Raw genomic sequence first — 13920 nt, 5'->3', positions numbered from 1 at the left:
CTTAATGCGTACTTAAATCAATGCTTATTATAGATTGACTGAACACAGCTACACAAAGGCTGCCATGGCAGGATGTAGGGAAACATGGATTTAGCCTAGTCAGTTAACAAGCTTTTATTAGGCATTTACTTTGTGCCAGGTATCGCTAAAGGGAGGGGATGGGGACAGGAGACTCAGGTGTGAACTTTGTTCCTCTAGCTCCAAAAGGTCAATGTGGAAATCCACCTCGTCACAGGCAAAGGAACAAGTGAGAGGTGAGGAGCATGAGACAATGAGTATAGACAGCTCTTTTGGGGCATTTGGATAATAGGGAGGGAAGAAGGATAGAGAATGGAAGTTGAGAGTATGTCTGGGTCAAATGAAGCTTTTTTAAAAAAATTTTTTAGGGTGGAGGAGATGTGAGAATGCTTGTAGAAAGTCAAGAAAGGAACCAAAAGATACAAAGAGATTTAAGATGAGGAGGAATATTTGAGGAGGCAAACTCCAGGGGAGATTGACAGGGAGTGGGACTGTAAATAAGAAGGGCCACCTTTTGTTCAAACTTTAGAAAAAAAAGAGAGAACATGAAATGACTGAGAAAGTTTTGAAATGCAGAAAGGAAAGCAGAGAAAGCTCACTATAGATGGTCAAGTTTTATCTGTGGAAAAAGAAAGGCAAGGTCCTTTGTTGAGAAGTGAAGGAACTGGTGGACAGGCTCAAGGAAAGAAGAGAAGGTATGACAAGTAAATATTAAAGAGCAAGCACCCCAAGCACCCCACTCCTTCCATGCCCACCCAGTGTATTAGTGTCATCTATCATCTATCACTGACCATTCCCAACCCTGGGGAGCTGAGGGTTTAGGTAATCAGTGGAGGCAACAGGAAATTCTCACTGGGTACCTGGGTTAGTATATAAATATGTGTTGTTCAGAGATACCAGACTGGATTGAACTTAGAGTTGGCATCAGAGAATCATAGGTTTATTGCTGAAAGAGACATCTGAGGCCATTGAATCCCATCTCTTTATTTTACAGATAAGGAAACTGAGGCACAGAGTGGTTAAAAGTATCCGAGGTAGGGTTTGAACTCAATTCTTCTTAATTCCAAATCTATTACACCAGATGCATTAAACTCAAAGAGAAATAGGGGTGACTAAGCTGAACATAAGCAGGTTACATGTTGACTTAGAAAACCACATACTAACATTATCTATGTTTTACTTTATTTTTATTTAGTTTGTTAAATATTTCCCAATTACATTTTAATCTGGTTCAGGCTGCACTTGGGAGTACGGTGGACCTTGGTACTATATACCATGCTGCCTCTAAAGTTAGCAATGTTCCTGCTACCTTTTTCAAGCTAAGTGAGCCCTCTGTCATCAGACCCAAAGCCTCGTGCCATGGTGGCAGAGGATGGGGCAAATTTAAGAGGACATCCCGTCTGTTGCACAGGTCTCAGCTCTCTGTCTCTGAGTCCCTAGAATGACAGGCCTTCTAGTACTTTTGGTGCCCTGAGGTTTAGGACACACATTGGTCTGGTCCAGATTTGTAATGAATGCAAATACCTTCAAAGCAAGTTCTCCTGTGTTACTAACTCCATTAGACTTGGGAGCTCTGCTGGATGTGAGTTCCCGTTGGCTTGGGCTAAAGCTGTGAGGCTTCCACAGGCTGGAAACTCTAGGTGCCTTAGCTTAGTGACTTGGTTCCATGTTTTCACTTCAGTTTTCCTATTCCATTCAATTCAGCACAAAAGAAACTACTTCTGTTGGTACCACTGGGCATAACTAACCAAAAGGTTGTTTCTTATTTACTTAGGCTCTGTAAGAAACTTCAGGAACTTCAAATGATGAATAAATGAAAGTTCCTCTAGATAAGAGATACTATGAGCCACAAAACTGTCTCCCCCTCCCAAGTCCCTGAGTCTGGACTGAGGCAGGGAGATTTGGCGTAAAAGAACAACAGGAAAGGAACAACAGGAAAACGGTAGGACTTCCCAAATTAGGCTCATCTCTGGGAATTCCTAAATATCTCAGGCTCATTCCCACTTCTGTGCCTTTGCTTACAAAATTCCCCACACTTGGAATGCCCTTCCCATTCTTCTCTCCCTGCCTTTTCTTCAGGCCCAGCTTGACCCTCACCTCCTCAGTGATGCCATCTCCAATTATCCCAGGCCCCGGTGACTGCACTCTCTCCTTTGAGCCCCTAGAGTCCTGTGCAATCCCACCTAATCCTCAAGCTTGTTTTATCATGTGGCATTCTCGAGTTTTTCCATCTCTGTTTACTTCTGCATCCCCAAGGAAAGTGTCAGCTCCTCTAGGCCGTAGCCAAGTCTCCTCCTGCATCCCTATGATGCAGAGCCTAGAGCAAGCTCGTAGGAGATGATGCTTAAAGCACACTTGTTAATGTGCCTTGAAATTCATTCTTTTTGGTCCCAACCCTTTGGATGGCTATGGGAGGAAGGTGGGTGCTTGGAGATCTTTAATATTTACCCAAAATTTGCTAGGTCTTGATAATGTGTGAGGGACCATAGAAAACTTATTTGGAGCAAAAATGCTATAGTCTAACAACAACAATGACATCTCATATTTACATACGAGTTGTCATATTTATACAGTCCCTGAAGGTGATTTAGTTGTCCTTGTATGTAAGATGCCATGGAACAGATTACTCTCAGGGACAGTTGCGCAGAAATCTGATAGAGGGGTGGAAGCCAAGTCCTGATGTACATCTAAGCCCCATGCCAACTTAATTCCGTGCCTCATGGTTCTGTTTCTTGCTCATTTCTGACACAGTACATTCACATGTATCATTTTTCCAGTTTTGAATGCCTTGCTCTCTCCTCCGTGGTCCTCTTTCCCCTCAAAGTTCCTCTTAAAAACCCACCTCCTCCTCCCTGAAGGCTTTTCTGACAATCCCAAGGTCTGACACTGATCACTCCATCCTCTTCAGCTCTCTCTTTACTACTTCTGATGGTTAATCTGGCATTCTGACTACCTGATGCTTTTTCCAGGAGGCATCTGGGCTGGTTGGGTCTGCCTGCAATCTTTCTCACATCTGTCCTTCCCTCTCTATTCTTATGGCTCCTAACACAGGATGGGCCCATGTGATTACTGCTCCAGTCTCCTATCAAGTCTTCCCACCTTTACTTGCTCCCTGCTCCACTCTATATATCTCTATGTAATCTTCCTAATGCATAGTCTTGACCACATCACTCCCCTGTTGAATATTCAAAAATATTCATTTATTTTCCACTGCCTAGCAAGGAAAATGCAAACTCTTTGGGCTGATATCTAAGGTCTTCCACAATCTAGCTCTAACCTGTCTTTCCACTCTTAATATGTAACACGCTCCTTCACACACTGGATATTCCAGCTAAACAACTCAAGGTCTCCCAATCTCATCATATCAGAAATGATGAAATATATCTGTATCTATTCACACACACACACACAGACACACACACACGCACACACACGCACACGTTCAATGTCAAAAGAATTTCCTTCCTTCAAAACAACATTTCAGGATAGATAACTCATGCCTCCAAAATCTCCCCCACCTAATACCTCCAAGCTGCTTTATTCCAGAATTCCATCACTTGCATGGATAGAATTACCTTCAGCAATTCTTGCAGTGTTTAAGAACAGCTCTCTGAGCAAACCTCTGCTCTAGAAGCAAACCTTCTAGAGCAAAACTTGGGAAATCCAACCCTCTTACTTTGTCTAACTCCAATATGTTTGCTTTTACAGGGTACTGTTCCATCTCACTGATACTTTTCCCTTTTTCTAAGCAGCCCCCTGCCTTTCCCTGAACAAGATTCTTGCTTTTTTGCTGCTGTCTGTATCTGCAGGTTTTCAGTCCTTTTCATTGGCTCCACTTAAGGTAAACAGCTCTCACCACAGCGGGCACATGCCACCCACACTCTCCAGGCCACAGGCACGGACACATTTACTCATGTCTTTTGAATCAAATTTGACTGGAAAACTCCATCCCTCAGGGGAATAAAAAGATTGGACACCAGAGACATATGTGTTACTAACACATCTCAGGGATGGGAAAAGGCCAAAGGAAAACTGGGAATGGGGAATGATCCTGAGTGTAGCAAAACAGTAGCTGAAAGGAGACCAAAAGAAATGATCAAAATGTTTCTTTCAGAGAATAAAGCCCCAGACCTGGATAATGTGACCCCAAATCCCCAGATTCCTCCAATGACGGGACATCCTGATGCTATGGCTTCTTCCTCAAACCATACATTTGGATTCTGCACAGAGTACAGAAGATGCTAGCCTAGGGACTATATACAACAATGTAAGGATATGATTCCCGACTTCTGGAATGGCAGTAATAATAGTAACAGTTAGCTTTTAAATAGCACTTTACATCTCACCTGATTCTCACAATTACCTTTGAGGTAGGTGCTGTTTATTATCTTACAGATGGGAAACTTGACTGGGAGAGGTTAGATGACTTGTCCAGGACCACACAACTAGTAAGTGTCTGAAGAAGGATTCAGACTCAGGTCTAGTCCAGAACTCTAGAATATCTGAGAGGAACTTGGAAATCACCTAGTCCAATCTAATTTTATAGAAGGGGAAACTGAGGCCAGAAAAGCAAATGATTTACTCACCTGCTGCCTAGCCATCCTGGAAAAATCTCTGCCCTGAAGCATTGCTTTTCTTATTGGAGATTCACTCCCTAGGGTGACCATTTGGGGAAGGGCCCCAGTCATGTTCACATCTGGACTTCGTCCTCCCTCTCCTTGTCTTCAGTGGTGGCACCCTTGTCTTCTGCACCTTTCCAACTCACCTATATGTGTTGTCTTCTCCCATTAGACTGTAAGCTACCTGAGGACAGGGACTGTGTTGTTGGTTTGTTTTTGCTCGTTTTTCAGTCATTCAGTTATGTCCGACTCTTTGTGACCCCATTATGGGCTTTTATTGGCAAGGATACTGGAATGCTTTGCCATTTCCTTCTACAGAGGATTAAGGCAAATAGAAGTGACTTGCCCAGGGCCCCACAGCTAGTAAGTGTCTGAGGTCATATTTGACCTCACATCTTTCTGACACCAGCCCAGTACTCTATCCACTGAGTCACCTAGCTGCCTCTGCCTGCCACATAGTGAGAGCTTAACAAATGCTCTCCTCTCCTTCCTCCCCCTCCTCTCCCTCTTCTTCTTCTTCTTCTCTTTCTCCTCTCTCTCTCTCTCTCTCTCTCTCTCTCTCTCACCAAACCTTGGAATTCAAATCCAGCCTAATGCTTATTATATTCCCCTCCCTCCACTACCCCTTCTCTGTGACACAGTGAGTTAATGCTAGAAGCTTTTAGCATAGACATAAATGCATTAGGTGATAAAACTTTTTGGACCAGGGCTCTTCAGATATTACAGGACCATTTGATTCAGTGTGTCCCTCCTACACATACCCATTTCAGCGAATAGAAAAGTTTCTAAAGAATTTGCCATCCTTTTGGAATTTTTCATTCTTGCAGATTTTACATCTGTTGCAGTAGTTACTGAGGTTTTCAAGGTAGTTGCATTCATAAAAGTCACGGTGTGTGTATATATACACACATGTATAAATATATGTAAATATATGAATGTATATATTTGTACGTGCATGTTCAAGTATGCACAAATCTCTGTGTATCTGCACCCTGAGGGCAAGGATAATGCCATATTTAAACTTTGTATCATCTACCATAATGCTCTATATAGAGTAGATGCATAATAAATATTTGCTGCATTGTGGGCTCAGGAGTGCTTGTGTGTGTGTGAGTGTGGTTTTGTATTTTTGGGGTTATGTGTACTTTGGATTCCCAAGAATGGAATGATTACTTCATGTCTCATAAAGCGACACACGAACAATGAAAAGAGAAAGCCCAGTGGACCAGGGTAATTTCCAGCCATTGAACAAAATTATGTAGATCCAGGGGAGGCAGCAAAGGCCACAGAAGGGATTAGGTAAACATGTGGCATGGCAGGGTTAAAACAGAAGGTCTAGATTGGAGGGGGGCAGGGGGCGGGCTGAGAGGGGAATGGAATGAGGGCTGGCAAAATTGTAAAGTGGGTATAAGTCACAGTTCCTGGGCTTTCTTTTACTTGCCGTCTTCCAGGGTTTTAGGTTTTCCCTCCTCCCTCTATCAGACTTGGGTTCTAGAAAAGTATCTGATCAAATGAGTGGCTTGTGTTACTGAGTGAACGAAAAGGCAGGAAAGGTTCTTCTTTTCAGGGGCATTCATAAGAAACTCTTAAACCAAAGGAATGAACAAGGAGGCATTTGGGACTATGAGGGACCTTTTTGGCCCTTAAAATCAGACTCAGCTGGACTGGTCCTAGGAGAGTGATTCTGTAAAGGATGAAGGTGAAAGATGGGTTATAGATATACTTCCCCTCAGGAGGAGAAGGGGAGTGTAGGAATGGGAGAGGAAGGTAGAGAAGAGAGAAGGGAAGGGAAAATGGAGGGAAACGAGGGAGAAGTAAGAGAAAGGGAGGGAGAGATTGAGAGAAAATGAGGAGAGGGGAGAGACAGAGAGAGGAGGTGGAAGGAAAGAAGAGGGAAGGAAAGGGGAAAAGTAGAGGAGGGAGAAAGGGAAGAGTAGAAGGAAAGAGAAGGATAGAGAAAGAGAAAGTAGAAGAGGAAGAGAGAGGGGTAGCATGAGAGGGAGGGAAGGGGAAAGAAGGGAAGGGGAAAGAGGGAAGGGAAAAAGAGAAAGGGGAGGGTGAAGAAAGAGAAAGGAAGAGGAGAAGACAAGAAAGTGGAAGAGAGATGAATGGAGGGGAGAAGGGGAGGGGGATGGGGAAATGAAAGAAGAAAGGAGAGAGAAAGAGAAAGGAGGGAAGAGAATGAGAAAAGGGAAAGGGGAGAGGGAGAAGGGAAGTCAGAAGGAGAGGTAGGGGAGAGAAGGGAGAAGGTAATTAAAAAGGGAGGAGGAGGGGAAGGGCAAGAATAGGAAGAAAGAGAGGTCAGGAGAGGGGACTAGAGGAGAGAGGGGAATGAGAAAGACAGAAAGTAAGAAGGGAAGGGAGAGGGAGAAGAGAGGAGAGAGAGGAGAGAGGAAAGGAAAGAATGGGGGAAAAGGAAAAGGAGAGGCAGGAGAGGGAGAAGAAAGGTCAAGGATAAGGGGAAAGAAATGGAAAAGAAGAGAGGGAAAGGATGAGAGAGAGGGAGAGAGAGGAGGGAGGAGTGGGACAAGTGAATGGAGACAGATGGAGAGGGAGGAGAAGGTGAGGTAGAGGGAGAATGGGAAGGAGAAAAAAGACAGAAGAAAGCAGAAAGAAGGGGAGGCAGAAGGAAAGGGGAGAAGGGAAGAAAGAAAGAGAAAAGGAGGGGAGAGAGGGAAGAAAGAGAAATGAAGAATAGGAATGGAAGGGAAAAGGGATAGGGAGAAGAGGAGATGCAGAAAGAAAGGAAGAAGGGAGAAGAAAAAGGGAGGGAAGGAGAAAAGAAAGGAAAGGGAGTAGAGAAGGGAAAGTGAGTTGAGAGGGAGAAAGAAGGGGAAAGGGAAGAGAAGGTAAAGGAGAAGAAGTGGAGAGGTAGGAGGAAAGAGAGAGGAAGGAAGAAGGGATGGTGGAAAGAAATGAGGAGGGAAGAAAGGAGAAAGAGCAGATGAGAGGAAAAAGGAAAAAGGAGAGAAGGGAAAGGGAGAAAAAAGGGTAGAGGGTAAGGAAGGAGAGTCAGGGGGAGAAGGGGAAGGAAAAATAAAAGGAGGAGGGAGACAGCGCGAATGGAGGAGAGGAAGGGGAAGAAGAGGGAGATAGGGAGAGGGGAAAGGAGACATAAAAGAAGAAGGGGAGGGGATGAGGAGGGAGAGAGGGAGGGAGGGAGAGAGACAGAGACACACAGAGAGAGAGACAGAGACACAGAGAGAGACAGACAAGTAGACACACACACACACACACACACGGACACACACGGACAGACAGAGAGACAGAGACAGAGAGACAGAGAGAGGTTTCAAAACAGTGGATATTCAGGTCCATACTATTCCTCAGTAGTGTATCCAACATCATATTGAACACTGAAGGGAAGATGGTAGTCATCTCTTCAATACTATTAACAGGGTCAGAGACAGCCCTGGGTTAGGAAATCTCAGATTAGTGATCACCAACTCAAACCACAAGTATATTTTACACTAATTACATCCACATCCATCTATTTATACTACTATCTAGCTCTTTTTCATAAAGGTTTAGACTAGTAACGATATTTATTTAAATAGGGAGACAAAGGGCTGGATAACATGCCTTAGGCTAGGGTGTCCAAATAGTCTGATGCCAGGTGAGGTTGAAATCTCTGTCTCAGACTTTTAGAGCTAGAAGGGACATCAGAAGCTAAATCTAATCCTCTTATTTTACTGACAAGAAAACTGAGGTTCAGAGTGACTTTTCCAAGGTCACATGGCTTTTCCTCATGTGATCCTCCCCTCACTATTTATGTATTGGAACACTCTTTGCTCCCCATTGCCACCTCCAGACTCTCCCTGTTGTACTATTACTCAGTAATTGCTCCTCCTTTAAGGGTCATTCGATCCAAATTTATTGTCCAATCCAGATTCTGGCAGTTGTTACCCATCAGTTCTAGGAATGTTTTCCCTTCTTTCTCAATGAGTTCAGTGCCTAGATCACAGTCTTCTTCTCAACCCCAACTCCTTCCCTTATTCCAGGGGTCTTCAATATACATGTTGATCTTACCTCAAATTTGCTAACTTCCCATTTCCTCAATCTCTTGAACTCCAATGATTTCCGCCTCCTCCTCCTCCCCACCTCAGCTATACATAGGGATGGCCATATCTTTGATCTTGCCATCACCCACAAGTTCTACTTCCATGTTCAAGGACTCCGCATTTCCTTTCTCCAATCATGATCTTTTACTTTTCACCCTTACCTCCAATCCCTCCATCTTTCAGGAATATACTAGGCCCTCACCCTGATTTTCGCTACCCAGTCCTATCTTTCCAATCTTGACTTCTTGGTGAAAGAGTTCATTATCCTCTACTATGGAATCCCTTGCTCTATCATGGATACCACACCTTGCCAAACCCATATGCCTCCTTTCTTTCTATGGGATGGAACTGAAGGAAATCAGAAAAGTTCCTATTAAGTCCACTGTAAATTTATGCAAGTTAATCTTAATTGGGCCCTCACTAGAGCAAGGCAATCTACTATCTCTAACTGATTCTTTATCCCACTCACCACAGTAGTTGTTCTAAATCTAATCTTTTCTTCTCAAGCCTCCCATGTCACTTCAACCTCCCACACTTTCTACTGAGAGTCTCACCTCATATTTCACTGATAAAATCGAGGTCATTTTTGGAGAGCTCCCCCCTCTCTTCTCATCTCACATCCCTCTGACATCATGATCTACATCTTTTCCTTCACTCCAGTGTCTTATGATGAAGTGGCCTGATTGCCAAAGCCAACCTTTCTATGTATACCCTTGAACCCATCTCCTCCTGTCTTCTCCAGAACACTGTTCCCATAATCATAATCCCCAATAATCTCTCCAATCTTCATTTCTCTATACTGACTCTATCTGTACTACCCACAAACATGACCAAGTCTCCTCTATACTTAAAAAACCCTTGCTGGATCCTATCATACCTCCCCAATATCATCCTATATCTCCCTTCTTTATAAACTAAACTCCTTGAAAAAAGCCATGTATAACTGGTGCATCCATTTCTTCTCCTCTCACTGTTTTTAAACTCTCTGCAATTTGGCTTCTGACCTTATCATTCCACTGAAACTATTCTCTCCAAAGTTTCTAATTGATCTAATTTCCAAATCTCATAGTTGTTAACGGGTAGCTTGTTGAGAATGGTATAAATTCCTATACAGGTATGAGTTGGATTAGATGGCCTCCAAATTCCTTTCCAGCTATCAGATTCTATCCTAATCCTAACCTTATTTGCTGCTATGACCTTGGACAAAATCACTTGACCTTTTGAGACCTGGGATTCCTCAAATGTAAAAAAATTAGGGGTTTGATCAAATGTCCTTTTTATCTCTGTATGGTTCTACATATTTTCAAAAAAAAAAAAAAAGGAAGCTTTGGGGATGGGTCCCTAAGCTATGAACTACCTTTAGGGGAGAACAGCTCTAACCTTGAACCTTCCCTCTTCCTTCCCCTTCCCCTCTCTTACATCCTCATACACACAGACTGCCTTCCTGTCCAGGACACTGGGCTGGGCAGACCAAGGATCTGACTCCAGGTGACAATTCTTGCCTTCGCTTGGCCAGGCCACCTCCCCAGTGATCACTGAGTCAGCCCTGAAGCTTTCCTGGTTGACTGAGAGCATGAATGACAGCAGGAGCTGAAGCGAAGCAAATACTAGAAGTATAACTTCTAGCTGGTAGGCAGCTTAGTCTGGAAAACACCAGGGACCCAAAAGGCGCCAGGCTGGGCTCAGGACAGCCAGGTCTGGGTTAGGATGGGGTGGGAGAATGGAGGAGGGCATACCCGTGGGGAAACAGGACAGTCCCTGCCAACGGCCCAATCGAGGGGACACTCCACGCGTGCTCAGTGGGGAGAAGCAGCTGCTCACGCACTCATCTTCACAGCCATCTAGGAGAGCCCCACATCCCGCAGCCTGAGAAGACTCCCCCGCAAAAGCGATCCCTACTTCCCCACTGGGTACCCTGCCATCCAGACTCCCCCTCCCACTTGGCTGGGCACTCTTTGATACCATTTCTTGGGAAACATCTGGGTCCCCCAAGACCCCGAAAACCATCTCCTTTCTCCCTTCCCATCTGGCTGGGCTCCCGTTGCCTCGGAGGTCTCCGTTCCGTGACCCCCCTTCCCCCCAGCATTTGTGTCGGGGGAGTACGCGCTTTCCTGTCCCGTCCGGTCTCTTTCGGCCCCTCCTGGCATCCACTGAGCAGCTGACTCCCCCCGGGCTAGGAGCTCAGCTAGGACGGCCCCGCCGGGCCGCCCCCGCGCTTCGGCTTCAGGGGAGGGAGAGCCGCAGGCGCGCCCGGGTTCCGAGCTCAGTCCCTAAGCAGTCCCTCTACTCCCTCCCCCGCAGTCTAAGACTCTCCCGTTCGGCCCCGGGTCGGAGCAATCGCCGAGGGCGAGGCCAGAATAGAGGAAGGGGAATCATAGGAGCGTCCCCTTCTCCTTTCCTCTCTTGGCATCGCCCCAGAGCAGAAAAGAGAGAGGCCCCTCGGGACAGCCTCGGGCGTCCAGTCCCCTATAGTCTCAGCCCAGCCCCAGCCCCAGCCCGAACCCCAGCCCCTCCCATCGCCTCCCTTCTCCTCCCCTCCACAAGGCTCCTCCGCCGCCGCCCCCAGGCTCCAGACACAAAGGCGCAGAGGGAAGCGCAGCACTCACCGGACAGAGCTAGCGAGCGAGCGGGCTCCAGGCGCAGAAGGAAGGAGAGAGGGAGGGAGAGTGGGGGTGTGTGCGTGTGCGCATCTCTGTGCGTGTGTGTGTGTGTGTGTGTGCGCGCGCGTGTGTATGCGTGTGTGTGTGTGTGTATGAGAGAGAGAGAGAGAGAGAGAGAGAAATGGGGAGCGTAATAGGGTCCGAGCGGCTGTGCGTGTGTAGCTGTGTGCGTCTGCGTGTCTCCCTGTGTCTCTCCGGGGGTCCTGGTGTCCGTGCGCGCTCCCCCTCCCTTCTGCACAGCGGGGACGCGGTGGCTCAGCTGCGGGTTTCGCCGGCGCAGCCGCTGGGGCTGTCACTGCGCCCCCGCCCCCGGGCGCACTCCTCACTTCCCTCTCCTGGGGAATTGCGCAGGAACTGTGGGGTTTGGGTTGGGGGGCCAGGGATGGGGTAGAGGCGGTCCTGTGGCCAGAGCGAGTCCAGGGCAGGACCCTCGGCCGGGCTGGGCTTGAGGCCGGAGCCGCCCCCTCTTCCTCTTCTCTCTGCTTTGAGCGACAGGAGATACCGCCCCCGCACCCGCGTTTTCCTGAATAGGGAGAGAACGGGAGCATCCATTTCATTCATGATTTTCCTTCTGGGCCCCGGGCTGCAGTAGCCTAAGAGGGGGAGAGACCAAACGGGACGCGCAGATACAGACTGGAAGGGACAGAGTGATGAGCAAAAAGGGGAATGGCAGGTAAAAAGAGAATTTCAAGCAGGTAGAATTTGACAGGGACACACAGACACACAGGTATACGTTCCCTGTAAGGACTTGTACACATCAATAACACATCACCCTTACACATTTCCACACACTTCCATATGCGTGCTACATGCTTGTCATATGATACATAAACGTAGACCTCTCCCAGCCTCTCTCTCTCTCTCTCTCTCTCTCTCGCTCCCTCTCTCCCTCTCTCCCTCTCTCCCTCCCGTCCTCCCCCCCTTCATTCTAATAGGCCTGGAGGAAACTCCAGCCTTACTGTCGTTTTTTTTCTACGAAGAAAAGAGATGAAGTTCCCATCCACCTCCGAGCTCTCCTTGCTTTTGACTCATGTCCCATGACACCCTGGGCCTTTCTGGCTTTGGCCCCAGGTGACAATGACAAAAAATGGCTTCAGTATATATGGGAACCCCAAAGCCAGCTGTGCACAGACTGGCCTAGCTCCCTATCCTCCTCCCCTCCCCAAAGCTAGCTTAATCAGTGAATAAGGATCCTTGGACTTTATAAGAGGCTTTGCAGTCTACAAAACATTGTCACAGACCATTTCTCATTTGATCTACAGGCAAACCTATGAGGTTGTTAATGCTTCAATCTTTTCATATTTCAAGAGATCCATGATTATGTTGGTGTGGATGCTCTGCCGTGGTCTTAGGAGATAGTTCATGAGTTGCTGCGGCAAACACAGATCTATCACCTGCTTCTCCCCTTTCTCCTGATGAATCTCTCCATACTCAGTCAATCTGATGCTTGAACAACATTTGCAAGGCCTGCTTTTGAAGCCTTTCCAGCTTGGTAAGAAGTGACTTAATTGGTACAACTGGAGAATGTAGGTTCATCTCCATGCAGGCCTGAATCACTGAGAGAAAGACATTAATGAAAGGGTGACTATTGAATCAGGTCTTAGTAACCACGTTTTACAAATGAGGAAACTGAGGCTCTAATAGTTTAAGTAACTTACTTAAGGTGACACAGTGAGTCAGTGGCACAACTGCATCTGGAACCCGGGGCTTTGAACCTCCTAGTCCCAGGACTCTAGCCATCATTCCAGCTGCCTTTGTCACCACATGCTGCTCACAAGATATTCCAAGCTGGAAACCCCATCTCCACTTCTTTCCTAGCTGATGTACATATTGGGGGGAGGGGGGCAGATCCAGGGAAGATCATGAGATTACAGATATTTTTCTGGGTGGGAGCAGGTGGGGAGAGAAACAAGTCATGGAATAGGGTAATGAAGAAGTAACAAAAGAAAATGACCAGGAAACGAATGGCAATTAATTAAAAGTATCAAAAGTATCTACTGTGTTGTACCTTGAAGTGTGTTAGGTGTCGGGGATACAAATAGAAAAGTCAGACAGTTCCTGCCAACAAGGAACTTACCTTCTTTTTTAAAATTAATTTTATTTATTTGTTTTTAGTTTTCAACATTCACTTCTATAAGATTTTGAGAATTTTCTCACCCTCCCTCCACTCCCCCTTTCTCAAGACAGCGTGCAATCTGATATAGGCTACACATGTACAATCATATTATGTATATTTCCATATTAGTTATGCTGCAAAGAAGAATTAGAACCAAAGGGAAGAACCACAAGAAAGAAGAAAAAAAAGAGAAAACAGTATGCTTCGAGTTGCATTCAGTCTCCATAGTTATTTCTCTGCATGTGGATGGCATTTTTCATCATGAGTCTTTTGGAATGGTCTTAGACTGTATTGTTGATAAGAGTTAAGTATCAAAGTTGGTCATTGCACAATGCTGCTGTATAATATTCTCCTGGTTCTGCTCACTTCACTCAGCATCAGTTCATGTAAGTCTTTCCAGGTTTTTCTGTAGTCCACCTGCCCATCATTTCTTATGGAACAATAGC

At 46.0% G+C, this 13920-nt stretch overlaps 1 protein-coding gene across 1 annotated transcript in view; it reads right to left on the bottom strand.

Annotated features, from left to right (window-relative positions):
* PTPN5 (protein tyrosine phosphatase non-receptor type 5) overlaps positions 1–11366 on the bottom strand; it is a 118069-nt gene extending 106703 nt beyond the window's left edge. Inside the window, exon 1 of the mRNA XM_036763589.1 lies at positions 11305–11366. The gene's annotated coding sequence lies outside the window, so the exon portion shown is untranslated. The remainder of the gene's footprint in view (positions 1–11304) is intronic.
* Positions 11367–13920: the final 2554 nt, after the last annotated feature.

The sequence above is a fragment of the Trichosurus vulpecula genome, chromosome 6, assembly GCF_011100635.1.
Source record: "Trichosurus vulpecula isolate mTriVul1 chromosome 6, mTriVul1.pri, whole genome shotgun sequence".
NCBI classification, from domain to species: Eukaryota; Metazoa; Chordata; class Mammalia; order Diprotodontia; family Phalangeridae; genus Trichosurus; species Trichosurus vulpecula.
The sequence above is the reverse complement of the archived record's forward strand: the minus strand, read 5'-3'. Positions and strand labels throughout refer to the sequence as shown.